The 13,552-nt window shown below is 44.9% G+C and overlaps 1 long non-coding RNA gene across 1 annotated transcript in view; it reads left to right on the forward strand.

Moving 5' to 3' along the window:
• Positions 1-8,268, forward strand: part of LOC146783920 (uncharacterized) — a 93,431-nt gene extending 85,163 nt beyond the window's left edge. Inside the window, exons 2-3 of the long non-coding RNA XR_014970530.1 lie at positions 6,728-7,108; positions 7,819-8,268. This is a non-coding gene — a long non-coding RNA (uncharacterized LOC146783920). The remainder of the gene's footprint in view (positions 1-6,727; positions 7,109-7,818) is intronic.
• Positions 8,269-13,552: the final 5,284 nt, after the last annotated feature.

A 13,552-nucleotide genomic window follows, 5' to 3' on the forward strand; every position in this document is an offset into this window, starting at 1 on the left:
GTGTAAGGCAATCACCACCAAGAAAGGTTGTAACCAATCCCACCTTCTGTTTACCCCAACTCTTAATCCATAGCATCAATGGTGCTAGCCCTATGATATTGATAACGCCAGATTCCATATAATAGTTCTCTAAAAGTCCTTGGTCGACTGGATCTTTATTACCTGCTGAAAAGTGTAAAGGGGATAAACCATACATTCATGACTAACTAGCATGGACCAATCAAGTAAGACCCAGAAAGGATCACTGACTCCGAATTCCAATTTAGGGATTTTATTACAAAGCCAAGAATAACTGAACATACAAGCACCTCATGATGAGGTTGAAAAAATACATAGGCACTAATACAAAGTTCATCCTACGAATTAGTCTAATTCGCTGCAATATAAAAAGAATGAGCAACTCCAAAAATACTAAACAGGCAATAACTGCTCCAATATCTATATTAGTCTTCATTAGCAGCTGTAAAAGAAATCCATTAATCTGTCCTTACACTATCACTAAAATGGCATCCCTAATTAGCATTTACCAGGCAAGATCAAGAAAAAGATGTCATCTCGTGAAGACTTCCTAAGAAGTACACTCACGTTGTAAGGGTCAGTAGCCAAGCTACATAGTTCGTTCTAAGTCTTCCTTCTGAGAATCGATCCCTTCCTTCTATCCTCTAACGGCTCTCTGCTCACTCATGCCTCGGGGCACTGTCCCTAATACAAAATGCACAATTGATAGAACACGCCCCTGAAACACCTCCTCTGGCCAGGCACCTCTCGTAGGTAATTTTCCACCAAAACTTGTATTCGGTCCAGCAACGGTTGATGTGTCCTTGGGTCTCAAGCTTCTTCAGCGAGAAAGAATATCGGCTCCCAATTATCGGCATTCCTTAATACTTTGTAGTAGGTCTCCTCCACACCTAACTCCTAAAACAAAAGGCGTTAGTCTAACTAACGAGAATGGCGTCCTTGCACCTGCAACAGAAGCATGAGAACAGAACAACCTTGCACGCACACGAATTTCGCTGACTGCCTCCAAATGAGAGCTTTACCAGGGAAAATGCATTTCAGTCCTACACAAACCAGCTAACATAAGGAAACGAATAGGCCTTTCATAGCACGAAAGAGCAAATACTCCATCTAGGCCTTTGACATCAAATTAAACACACATTTATAAATGTTGCATCTCCAAGCACTATATTTCATCACATTTAAGGCACAATTAATCATCTATCCGTGTACAAAATTTAATATGATGCACATTTAAATCTAATGCATTACATTACACGTGAGCTACCTCATTAAGCATTTGCAATGAACATCGAGGATTACATAATTCCATCTAAATGCCATGTTACTTTTCGTGAATGGCAAGCTTCATTCTAACACTTCACTTTCCATTGATTATTACGGCACAAATTACTAACTAAAATTAACACACATAAGATTATATGCGGGTACGGACTATTCATGAATATAATGTACCCCTACAATTTTCAGAATATCACAACGCTCTATCAGTTCCCCCTCTGATGACTAGTGTCATCAACAAAATCACAACTCCCTGGAGAAAGAACCAACCTAAACAGAACTTGTAGCCATTCTTCCCTGTCGGGAACTTCTCTAGATTATTGATATTCTCGTAGTGACTGTCCTGCACTCTAGCCATCCTTACTTTTCACTCCCTAAGGGATCTTTCGACTTGGCTCGCCTTGTACCACTGATAAGCTCTGACTACACCCCACAGGCAAACCACACAAACCACGATTATAATTATAGGCTTCAAAATGTAACCAATGATACCTTTTCCGAAGCTCGCAACCCTATTCCCAACTCTACCAAAACCTTTACACACTTTCTCCCAAACACCCTCTTCATTCAGATCCTGGATCTCATGATAGATCACAGTGATGTTACTTATATACTTCTTCAGATCTTTACTATTATCTGGTATATAAGTACAGCACTCTTGAACCTTCAGCATTTTACAGACTCCGCCCTCTTTCGCTAATAAAACATCTAAAGCAAGACGGTTCTCCATCACCATCGTCCTTATCGATAACATCTCTCCATCAACGAGGATCAGTGATTTAGCTGTATTCATTGACAACTTATCCACAACCATCGCCAGCTTTTTAACCCCTTCGGTGCTCATGACGGAACGGTTCCGTCATGAGCCACGGTTGAGCTGTGCTCATGACGGAACCGTTCCGTCATGACCACGCCCGCGCAAGATTCCGTCAGCACAGCGGCGGAATCTGCGCAGCATGGAAGGGGTTAATCTTCACATCATTCAAAACCACTCCCAAGCCTGGTATCATTGCTCCAAAAATATCTCCCATCACTCCTCCTGCACTCGCATCTCTCCTTGCTCTAGAATGCTTTTCACCTTCCAGGAGTTCTAGTTCCTCCGCGTGGTAGATTGTGGGAAAAATAATTCCCAGATAACAAGTTCCATACCAATTTGCAGGCAATCTCACGTAAGCATTCTTCCCACACACATAATATACTGTCGGCACCAGTTGTACAGGACCTTGCAAAAAGTTCTTTGCTGTTTCTACCATTGTGAAAACGTGATCACACGCACTCTGTCCCACATAGACCTTATCATAATAGGTCTGGACACGCTTAACACACAGCTTCCCCTTCTGCTCTAGATCCAATGCTATAGGGCCATAGCTCCCTTTCGCTCTGTGAGTTCTCTCCTTCTCTGTCCAATCTACTGGACTTTCTCCGGTGCTACGTGTTTGTGTTAGCTGTCTATATCTATCTTTTACTTGATCTACAAATTTCTTCTCTACACCTGTTAGTGAACACGTCAAATGATGTCTATGGGCATAAGCTGTATCTAACGTTGTAGTTGGTATGAAATACTTCCCAATTCTATCTTACTGCTTGTAATAATCATACTTGTTCAGGTGCTTGTATGCTGGTACCTCTGAAAGCACCGCATCATAATTGGAAAAGATGTACTCATAATGGCCTCTTCCATAAAACTTACTAAGCAACAAACTACACGAAATCCCATACGTCAATGGAAGATGGTGGTATTTAATACCCTCATCCACTAATGCTGGCAACTGCATACACACATAGCAATCTCTCACATCCATCGTTTCGACATACTCGTGTAGCAGCTTGGCATACGCATTAAGCTTAAAATCACCTTTAGACAAATCTAAGTGCAACCTACGACTATTCTGATCTAGTATAGCCCTTTCAGCTCCTATGATATCCTCTTTCTTGCTAGAAGTACTGGGTGTAGGTGTCCCTTTCACCTCTACGACTTCTGCTTCGTGTGAAACAATAACTGACACTATAATAACGATGACTATAGAGACTATCACTCCTACTATGAATGCGCCTATTATACACTAGGACCTACGGTTCGGATTTCCAGCCTCCATCTTCGCTGTCCGATTAGTCTTCAGCAACAGAACACTCAGATTCTCTTTCTCCAACACAGGTTGCCGCTTAACCAGTTCAAACATCTCTCCTGAAGTGCTGGAAATTTCCTTTACAGTACTTTAGTTCTTTATTTACACAGTCCAAAAAGACTTCCTTAGCCCTCTTTCTTCTTCTACAGAAAGTCCCTAAGTTTATTCTTCTTTCACTCGGGCCTAGGTTATCATCTTCAAACACCTATTTACAGATCACAGTTCATTCACAGTCCACAATAAGATCAGATCCAATTGTGGCTAAAACATGCTGCAAAATTTCAAGACGGACATTGACCATTTCATGAGGTGGTGGTTCAAATCCAAACGTAGGGAAAACTAACTTGTGCAGTATCAGGATTCGCACCCTGCTCAAAACTGGAGGTTTTGGAACCGTGATTGTCAACACTCCTTCAACTTCGAGTCCTGGAACTATCAGTCCCACATCGATTTTTGTAGAGGATTCCTGCTGACCACTTTTATGAACCTCAGCCTCCCCGAACTCACTACTGCCGGCATCAGTTACGGCGTAAGTCCACTCCGGGGCAGCGTATCTTTGGCAAGGCACTCTTGTCCTTCTCGACCTTCTCAGGCCTCCTTGGGCTTGCTTTTCTTCACTCACCTCTGATTCAGATGTCTCAGACACGGGGCAAGATCTCTCTCAGGAGCCAATCTTAGATTCAGCCTTCTCTGTCTCTCAGGCCTCAATTCTTCTGCTCATATAGCCCTCTTGCCTTCCTCCCAAATACCCTGCGCACCACTCCCTTCAGCTGAGTCTGACTCTATGCCACTCGCAACATTATCTTCTTCATCAGAGTCAATATCTGGGTTGTGTGCAGCGTAACCCTCCTCAGCCTGGTCTGGTGAGCAACCAGTTTCATCAGAAACCCTCACAGCTTGGCTTGTCCTCTCTCGTGGCCCTGCCGCCACAGCTGGATTTTCATTTCTGAGCAAAGCTGTTTCTTCCAAGGGTTCTGAAACTCTGCGGGTGTGGGAGGCATGTACCCAGTTCAGCTACCCTCCGCACTTCACCGCTGTGTTCGTTACCAGTATCACCTGGTAAGGGCCTCGCCACACAGCATCTTGGCAGCTCTTCCTCACGTGCTTGCAGAGAAGCACCCAGTCACCCGGGCACAGATCGTGGCAGAGGTCACTTGAAGCTAGAACAGTGGCAGTTTGCACCTGCTGAGACACAGAATGGACCTCATCAGCTAGTCCTTTGCAGTAATCAAGGATTAAGTCATCAGTGATGTTTTTCAAAGCTGTGGATGGTACTGCTTGCAATCGCATCGCCCTCCCTATAAGGATTTCAATTGGGGAAAGAACAGTCCTCCTATCTGGGACATTGCGAACACTCATCAACACCAAAGGCAATGCATTAGGCCATTTCAGGGATGTAGATGAACACACTTTTGCCATCCACTATCCCAGAAGCCTCTGGTCGATAGCTATAGTAGAGCCTCTGATCAACATTCAAAGCAGTGCAAAGCAACTTCATAATCTCGCTGTGGAAGTGTGTTCCTCTATCCGACTCCAACGAGGTTGGGTAACCAAACCTAGGGATCAACTCCCTCAATAACAGCTTCGCTACTGTGAGGGTATCGCACCTTCGTGTTGGATAAGCTTCCACCCACCGTGAAAAAACACACACCACCACTAAAATTTACCTCAATCCATTGCACTTAGGCATTTTGATAAAACCAAGCTGCATTCTATTGAAAGGTCCTCCTGACCTCCCAATATGACTCAACGCAACCACAGTCTTTTTCCCAGCATTCATTTGTTGACAGGTTTGTCTGAACACTCTCAACATCACATCCCTTCCAAGATGCACAGCACCATAAATATGCCTTTCCATCGGGCTCAATAAGTCATCTGGTAATACTGCTCGACCATCACTTGAAACCCAAATGCCAACATCCCCCATCTCACATCCTGATTTGATCCATACATTCTTTTCCTGGTCTGAAACTTCTCCCTGCAGGCGCTTGAGTTCCTCCCAAGTGTCTGCCATGGCTAACATTATGCTGAGCTCAGTTCTTTCTGGGCTCTCTCCTGTGTAATCCCCAGTAAATATGCACCCTTGTTTAGCGCAAAAACGTGCAACTTCGTCCGCGTACTTGTTATCAAGAGAAACAAACAGGCACATGCATCAAACCTTTTTGCGATCGCAAATGGTGCGAATCGCAAAAATTGGGCGTTGGCGATTGCAAAAGACGGTGTAGCAATGTATCAACTGTATATTTGCGAAAACACACGTTTTCGCAGATATAAAGAATCGCTAAACATTCTGCGATTCATATTGCGATTCGGTATTTGCGTCTCCCAAATAGCGAATCGCAAATAAAGAATCGCAAAATATATGCATGAAAAATCGCAGATTGCGATTTACCAGAAAATCGCAATTTTGCGAGAGCAAAATAAGAAGGATCACAACCAGGTGGTAATCATGAGTGCAAATCAGATACAGATGAAAATCAACTAAAACCTATTTAAACACACCCAGAATGAGCTAGCACATTTCACAATGGCAGGGATTTACCTGATGGCGAGGAGGATGAGGCTGCAGGCTGCTGCACACAGACGGAGGCGAATAAATGAGCGCATTTTCAGAGTCCGCATAACTTTGCTAGGACAGCAAGAGGATGAGATATACGATAAGTATAGGCTCAATGCAGCAATGATCCATGATCTAATCAATGAATTGGATCCCATTCTGCAACGACAGACACCTAGGTCCAATGCTATCCCAACTCATGTGCAGGTCCTATGTTGCCTACACCTTCTGGCGTCAGGCAGTTTTCAGGGGGTCATTGCTGTAGCGGGAGGTGTGTCACAAAGCGCACTTTCAAGAATATTCAAAGCATTCCTTGATGCCATGATGGCCATGATCGGGTCACACATCAATTTCCCTACCACCGCGCTTGACGTTGCGAAAACTAAACAGGAGTTGTACCAGATACCTCGCTTCCCACATGTTTTGGGTTGTATTGATTGTACCCACGTGGCAATATGTCCCCCTGCAGCACAGGAATATTTATATAGAAATAGGAAATGTTACCATTCCTTCAATATTCAGGTTGTTTGCAATGCCAAAAACATAATAACTGACATAGTTGCGCAATTTCCCGGGAGTGCACATGATTCTTATATATTCAGGCAAAGTGGCATACACACCCGTCTTGTCAGGGGAGAATTTGGAGAGGGACATCTGCTTGGTAAATATGTGTAATTGTTTCTCACAGTCATTGTACGTATGTCAATGTCAAACTGCCACTGACCCTTTGCTTCCTTACATGTAGGTGACAGCGCATACGCCTTGCGTAATTACCTCATGACGCCTTACCTCAATCCCACATCTGCCAATCAACAGAGGTACAATGCAGCACATATTTCAACAAGGAACATCATAGAGCGCACATTTGGGCTGCTGAAGAGCCGATTCAGATGTCTCCATAAGACCGGTGGAGCACTTCAGTACAACCCTGAACAATGCTGCAAGATAGTAACAGCATGTGCCATGCTGCACAATATTGCGACAAAGGGAGGAATGGAAATCGAGGTGTCTGACAGCGAATCAGAGGATGGGAACCAGCAAGTGCCACACCACCGTGCAGCACAAGGGGCAAGCGTAGCAGAAGGACGCAGGAGAAGATTGGACATCACACAAAATTATTTCTGAGGCGAGTAATGATGACACAGAAACTTGATATTGCAATCAAAGTAATCTTTAATTAAATAAGAATGACATGAGTGTTGAAGCACACTTTTAATGTGACCAGTGTAATGGACATAATTGGTTTGCAAAAGGAAATTTACTTGTAAGTCAGTAAAAGGTCAGATCACAACAATGGTTACGTCACCATAGTGGAATGTAGTTTTACATGGCAGTCTAGCGCTTTGTTCCACGAACACCCAGACGCCTGTCAGAGCCATTATGGTCATCCCTAATGTTTGAAGCGGAGGGGGTACTGCTGCGTGTGTTGCGTCTTCCTGCAGTGGTGACTGGCATTGCCAAACTACTTAGGCTTGAGGCGCCCTCACTACCCTGTTCCGGCGTGGAAATGTTGGCCGTAATTGTGGAAGCATTAAGCAAATCTACTGCATTGGTCACCTGGTCCAGTGCTTTCGCCACATCCCCGCTCCAATGGCACATTTCTGTTTGCATGGTCACAGACCTATGTGCCAGCAGTGCAGTTGTCGTGGCCAGCCTATTGTTAGATTTTGCAAACATTTTGAGGTGCCGCATTAGTTCGCGATGGTGTCTTTTCTGGGATACATGTCCCTCCTGCGTGAGCTTGGTCAGTTGCTGCACACTATCGGACAGTACTGGAATGTTGCTTGCCATCTTGCCAATTTGTAATTGCACTGCACATGTGTTTTTTGTCTGCAGGCGCTGCATGCGGAGCATCTGTCCCTCAAGACCACCCCAGACATCATTTGGTTGCTCCTCCTGCGGTGTTCTCAGTGCTCTTCCTCTTCTACGCCGGACTCTGACATTGTTTCTGTGGACCTGTGTTTGTGGTTTTGGGATGGAAGTGGCCTGGCCATGGCTGGCACCTGGTGTTGCATCAGCCTCATCATCAGAATCCATGGTGACCAGTGATGGGACAGTTGCCCTGCGTGAGTTTGGGGCACGTGACGGATTTTTTGCCAACACGGGTGTGTCCATTTGTTCACCTGCGCTGGTGTCCTGCATGTCCTGGGAATCACTATCCTCAGCTTCTACACGTTGTGCATCTGTGAGGTGAAACAGTGCAAAATTACATGAATTAATGTCTGTCATGTCATGTCAAAGTAATATATTTTTTGCTTTGTTATTAAATTGATAATCTATTACACTAGTTAGAGTTGTTTCTCTCAGATTTGTGTGTTTGTCATTGTAACTGCTTCACCTGACTACATCTCCCATAATGCACCTCCCTTTCTGAATACCTTGTGTAGTGGATGTTCAAAGTGTGCGCTTGGGCTGTACTGAGGTCATGTTCCACCATTATATTTTAGGACAATGGTAACATGCATTCATCTTACCTTCAGATGTGTTTGCTGCTCCTGACGTGTCAAGCTGGGTCACACCAACAACAGCTTCTGGCTGGATGGTGGATTCGACCAAGTCCTCCATGGGAGTGTTCCCAGTGTCTGTTGGTGTTCCCCCTCCTGTCTTCTTTGCCTCCTTGAGCCGGTCAGCAATGCGCACCTTAGCCCGACTGCGCAAGTCGTACCATCGTTTTTTCAGTTCTTCGATGGTGCGGTGTGTCACCCCAATGGCATTGACCCTGTTTTGGATCCGGAGCCAGATTTTTCATTTCTTCTGCTCTGCCACTTTTAAGGATAATTTTCCAAACAGCTTATCATGGCTGTGGACTACTCTCTCAATGAGGGTGTCAATTTCTTTTTCAGAAAACGTTATTTTCCGCTTCCTGCCTGTTTGGCTCTCCTCTGCTGATTGTGAGGCTTCCATTTAGTTGAGATTCAAGGTGTTTCTAATGTCTCTCTCCCACTCCTGTTCAGCTCCCAGAGCCAGCTCCCTCCTTTCCCTGAGACTGTGCACTGAAAATGAGTCTGGAGCTGCTCACTTCCTGGTTCTGATGTCATCAAGATGCATCAAAATGCGACTTTGGTAATTGCGATTTCGCTAATAGCGAAATCGCTAATAGCGAGTTCGCAATTGCTGGAATCGCTATTATATTAGCGATTTTTTAGCGATTCTTTATTTTATCGCTATTTTTTTGGTGCATCGCGTTTTGCGAGTCCTTAAAAATCGCAAATAAGGACTCGCAATTTTTCACTTTGATGCATGTGCCTGAAAGTAATTTCCCCTCCCATGGGCTGCACATTTTACCACAGCAATTTCCTTTGGACGCTGTAAAGCTTCCAGCAATTGTCTCACATATTCTCCATTCCTAATGGGAGATCCAGATGATGTCAGGAAACCTCTCTGCGACCCTAGCTGCCCGAAATCATGAACCACACCGTACCCATACTGGCTGTCAGTGTAGATGGTGATTTGGATCTGATCTGCTGCCAAACAGGCATGAGTCAAGGCAATCATTTTGGCCACTTGTGCGGAGTATACTCCTTCTAAGCAAGCAGCTTCAACTACTCCCGTAATGGTACATACAGCAAACGATGCTCTCAACTGACCCACATTGTCTCTTAAACATGAACCATCGACAAAGAAAATTTCATCAAGGTTAGGCAGAGGTTCATCAACAATGTCAGGTCTCAGTTTGGTGCAAAGTTCAGTCACATCAAGGCAGTCATGGTCTTCACAATCTTCATCATCTGCATTTGGCAAGGACATCAGTGCAGCAGGATTTAAAACAGAACACCTTTTCAGAGTCACTTTCTCCGCGGCAAGTATTACTTGCTCGTAGCGTGTGAGTCTATTGTTTGTCAGGTGCTGTGTTTTAGTCCTCGTCATCAACAGCTCAACAGAATGCAGAACATAGACAGTCAAAGAGTGACCCATAACAATGCTTTCACACCTCTCAATGCTGACACCCGTTACCGAAACGGATTTGAGACATCCAGGCTACACTGAAGCTACTGGATCTAAAGTAGCTGAGAAATAGGCAACTGGTCTACGGACACCTCCATGACTCTGAGTCAGGACTGACAATGCGCAACCTTCCCGATCATAACAAACAATGAAAAAGACTTGTTGTAGTCAGGCATTCCCAGAGCAAGAGCACGACACAGGCCCTCTCTCAACTCCAAGAACGCCATCAGACAGTCATAGTCCCATGGCACTGGATCACTTACATCCTTGTGCGTCAGTCTCTGCAAAAGCTTCGCCTTCAAGGAGAAATTGGGAATCCATTGGCGACAGTAGCCAACCATCCCCAAGAACATTCTGACTTCCTTCTGAGTGGTAGGCAAAGTCATATTCATGATCGCCTCAATTCGTTCTGGTGACACCTTTCTCTTGCCTTTCTCAGTTTGTCGACCCAAGTACTGAACCTCACTCAAACAATACTGCAACTTGTTTGTGGACACCTTGTGTCCATTCTCTGCCAAATGATTCAGAAAGGCAATCGTGTCGATCCTGCAAGCGTCTTCCGTCTCTGACGTAATAAGGAGATCGTCGATGTATTGCACGAGAACCGAATTCTGTGGCAATACAAGACTCTCAAGATTCTTTTTCAAGATCTGATTAAAGATCGATGGACTCTCTGTATACCCTTGAGGAATACGACACCACGTTAACACACGATCTTCCAGCCGTAAAGCAAATAAAAATTGGCTCTCCTCGTGTAGAGGTATCGAAAAGAATGCTTGACACAAGTCAATAATAGTAAACCACTCAGCTTCACATGAAATCTGAAATAATATCACTGATGGATTCGGTACCACCGTACAACATGGAACCACAATCGTGTTTACCTTTCGCAGGTCTTGCACGATTCTGAATTTACCGCTTGGTTTCTGTAATCCCATAATGGGTGAGTTGTATCGACTGCTCTTTATATCCTTCAGGATTCCGTGCTGAATCATGGAATTGATTAGAGGTTTAATCCCTGCAATCGTCTCAGGTGACAGATTATACTGGGGCGTTCTCGGGAACTCAACATTCTGGTTAACCTGGATCTTAACTGGTTCAACACCCTTGATCAGTCCAATCTCTTCTCCGTTGAAATCCCACACATCCAATGAAACAGAGTCTCTCAAGTCCAGTGGAAGTTCTTCCACTGTCATCACAGGATACATCTCTATGCACAAATGCTGATTCGCAACCTTAAAGGTGGCATCATCATCATTCGTCTGTATTTCCACTCCCTTGGGCGTGCAGTAGATGGTACAATTCAGCTTGCACAAAAGATTACGTCCTAACAAACAGACTGTGCTTGAATTGCACACCACGAACTGGTGTCGATCTCGAAACGTTCCTATTCTTACAGGAATCGGCTCGGTCAATGGGTTAGTCATTTTCTTATTTGCCACTCCTACTACTTGGATTGATTGTCCCGAGAGGGGTAGGTTGGGAACTACTGCAGATCTTACAGTAGAACGGGTAGCACCAGTATCAACCAAAAAGGTGGTGGGATGACCGTCAACATCCGCCTCTACAAATGGTCCTCTCTGGTCTACCTTTAAGACTGACCCAAGAGTGCTGTCTTCCCCACCCTCAGGCACCGTCATTTCAACGGGTCTGAGCCGTACTCATCATAATTCTCGAAAAGGGGCATCTGCTGATACATTCGATTTCCCTGTGGAATTCTCGGAGGTTGCGGAACTTGCACCTGTGGGCACAGTGTTCCCCCTTGCATGGACCTGGGTCTCGTTACTGTATTGACGACCTCTGATACCCGCACCGCATCTTCCTCTTGTTGCACTTGGTTCGCTGGATTCAATCTACACTCGCGCTTCCAATGCTGATCTTGTGACAAAGGTGGCATGCAGTGGTCTTTTTCAGTGTTGCCAAATCCATCCCTGTCTTGGGGTCTACAGGTTTCCCTTTCCCTTGACCCTGCACATTCTGGGTTCCTCCTTGTTTGTTTCCCTGTCTTCTTCCTAGTGTCCCTCCACTTGGCTGTGTCTGGGCTTCCCTGTCAGCGTTTTGCATTTTAACTAGCATTAGCTTATCCTTAAGTTTCCTGTGTTTTGAGTCCACTTCGTCACTGCAGTACCTGGCGTACCTCAGTATTTCGTCCACTGACTTATTCTGCCAGCAGATCCAATGCTGCTGAATCATGAAGCTAACTTCCGGTCTCAGACCCAAAATGAACTTGGAAACAAACTGTCCCATGTCTTTGGGGTCTAATGTGTCTAGCCCACTGTACGGCTTAAAGGCTTGTAGAAGCCTTTCATAATATTTGTGTACGGACTCCTTCGGTTCCTGAACGGTTCGATCTATCTTAACCCAATCAATACCCTGTGGCCAGCCATGTAATTACCTGTTCAAACTTTTTCATAACAATAGATGAAGGACCATTGGTAACAGAATACCTGTCTGGTTCAGAAGTCGGCCAATCAACTGCAACTTTACAAGCCGCCGACAAATCACTTGGTACTACGATATCAAACAATGTGTTCAGATCAACCCTTAACACTTTCAAGATTTTAACAAAACGATCGACCTGCTTGTACCACTCAACAGGCTTCTCCCTCAGCCGAGGAAATTCTTTCTTAAATGCTGCCAAATCACCTCTACTCCAAGGCACAAGCACATACCCTCCATTTTGTACCTCTCACAAAGGGTAATTCTCCACTACTACTATACCCCCTCCTGGAGGCGGTGTCTCTCCTACGCTCTTTTTAGTGCTCTTCTTCTTGGACCATCTTTCCTTCCACTTATCAAGCATGCTCCAGGCACGTATTCCAACAATCAATTCTCGAATGTGAGTTTTCAACCCTATGACTTTCTTCTCTTCCAAATCCTGATCACTGTACTGCAATCTGGGACCTCCCTGTAACATCTTTGATTTGGACAGATCCACCTCATATCTTTTTTCCAAATCTGTCAGTTTCTCATGTGCGGTCCTTGCCTTGCGAGTTACATCCTTTGCTACAAACAGCAACTCGTCTGGTTCATAAAGTTCCACTCTTTCCAAACGCAGGTTCTCACTAATCTATCTCAGCTTTTAACCTCACCATGTCCAACATCTTTGCTCTTATAGAAACTTTCAGGGTCCCTCGACTAGATGCACTGCTCGATTCTCCACATCAGGTCCCTTCCGCTATATTCCTAAGGACCGGTCAGCTTCCTGAGTCTCCGTGAGCTAAATCTCCTGTCATTCTGGCCTTTCACTGGTGGTTCCCACATGTTCATGTCATATCTTAAATCGGCCAAAGACCTTGGTCTCGCTGTTCTTACATCCACCTGTCCTCTAGAGGAGTCTGCAGTGGCTGGCAATGGTTTCTTTGATTCCATAGGTCTCGGAAGGTGAGCTATTCCACTCACTATGCCATTCCCCCCAGAACCAGTCCCCTCTCCAGCTACTGATTGTGCTAAACTTCAATTTCTTACCTGATCTGGGTCATATACTGACACCATGGGGCCAATCGTAACCGACACTGTAAGAGCATCCGGTAGTCTTGGGACAACGGTAACTCCGTTAGCTTAAGTACCTGTTGGTGTCTGTGTTCCCATCCCTTCTGTTCCTGTTGAAATTCTTCCAACTACT

Source organism: Triturus cristatus, chromosome 11 (genome assembly GCF_964204655.1).
Source record: "Triturus cristatus chromosome 11, aTriCri1.1, whole genome shotgun sequence".
NCBI classification, from domain to species: domain Eukaryota; kingdom Metazoa; phylum Chordata; class Amphibia; order Caudata; family Salamandridae; genus Triturus; species Triturus cristatus.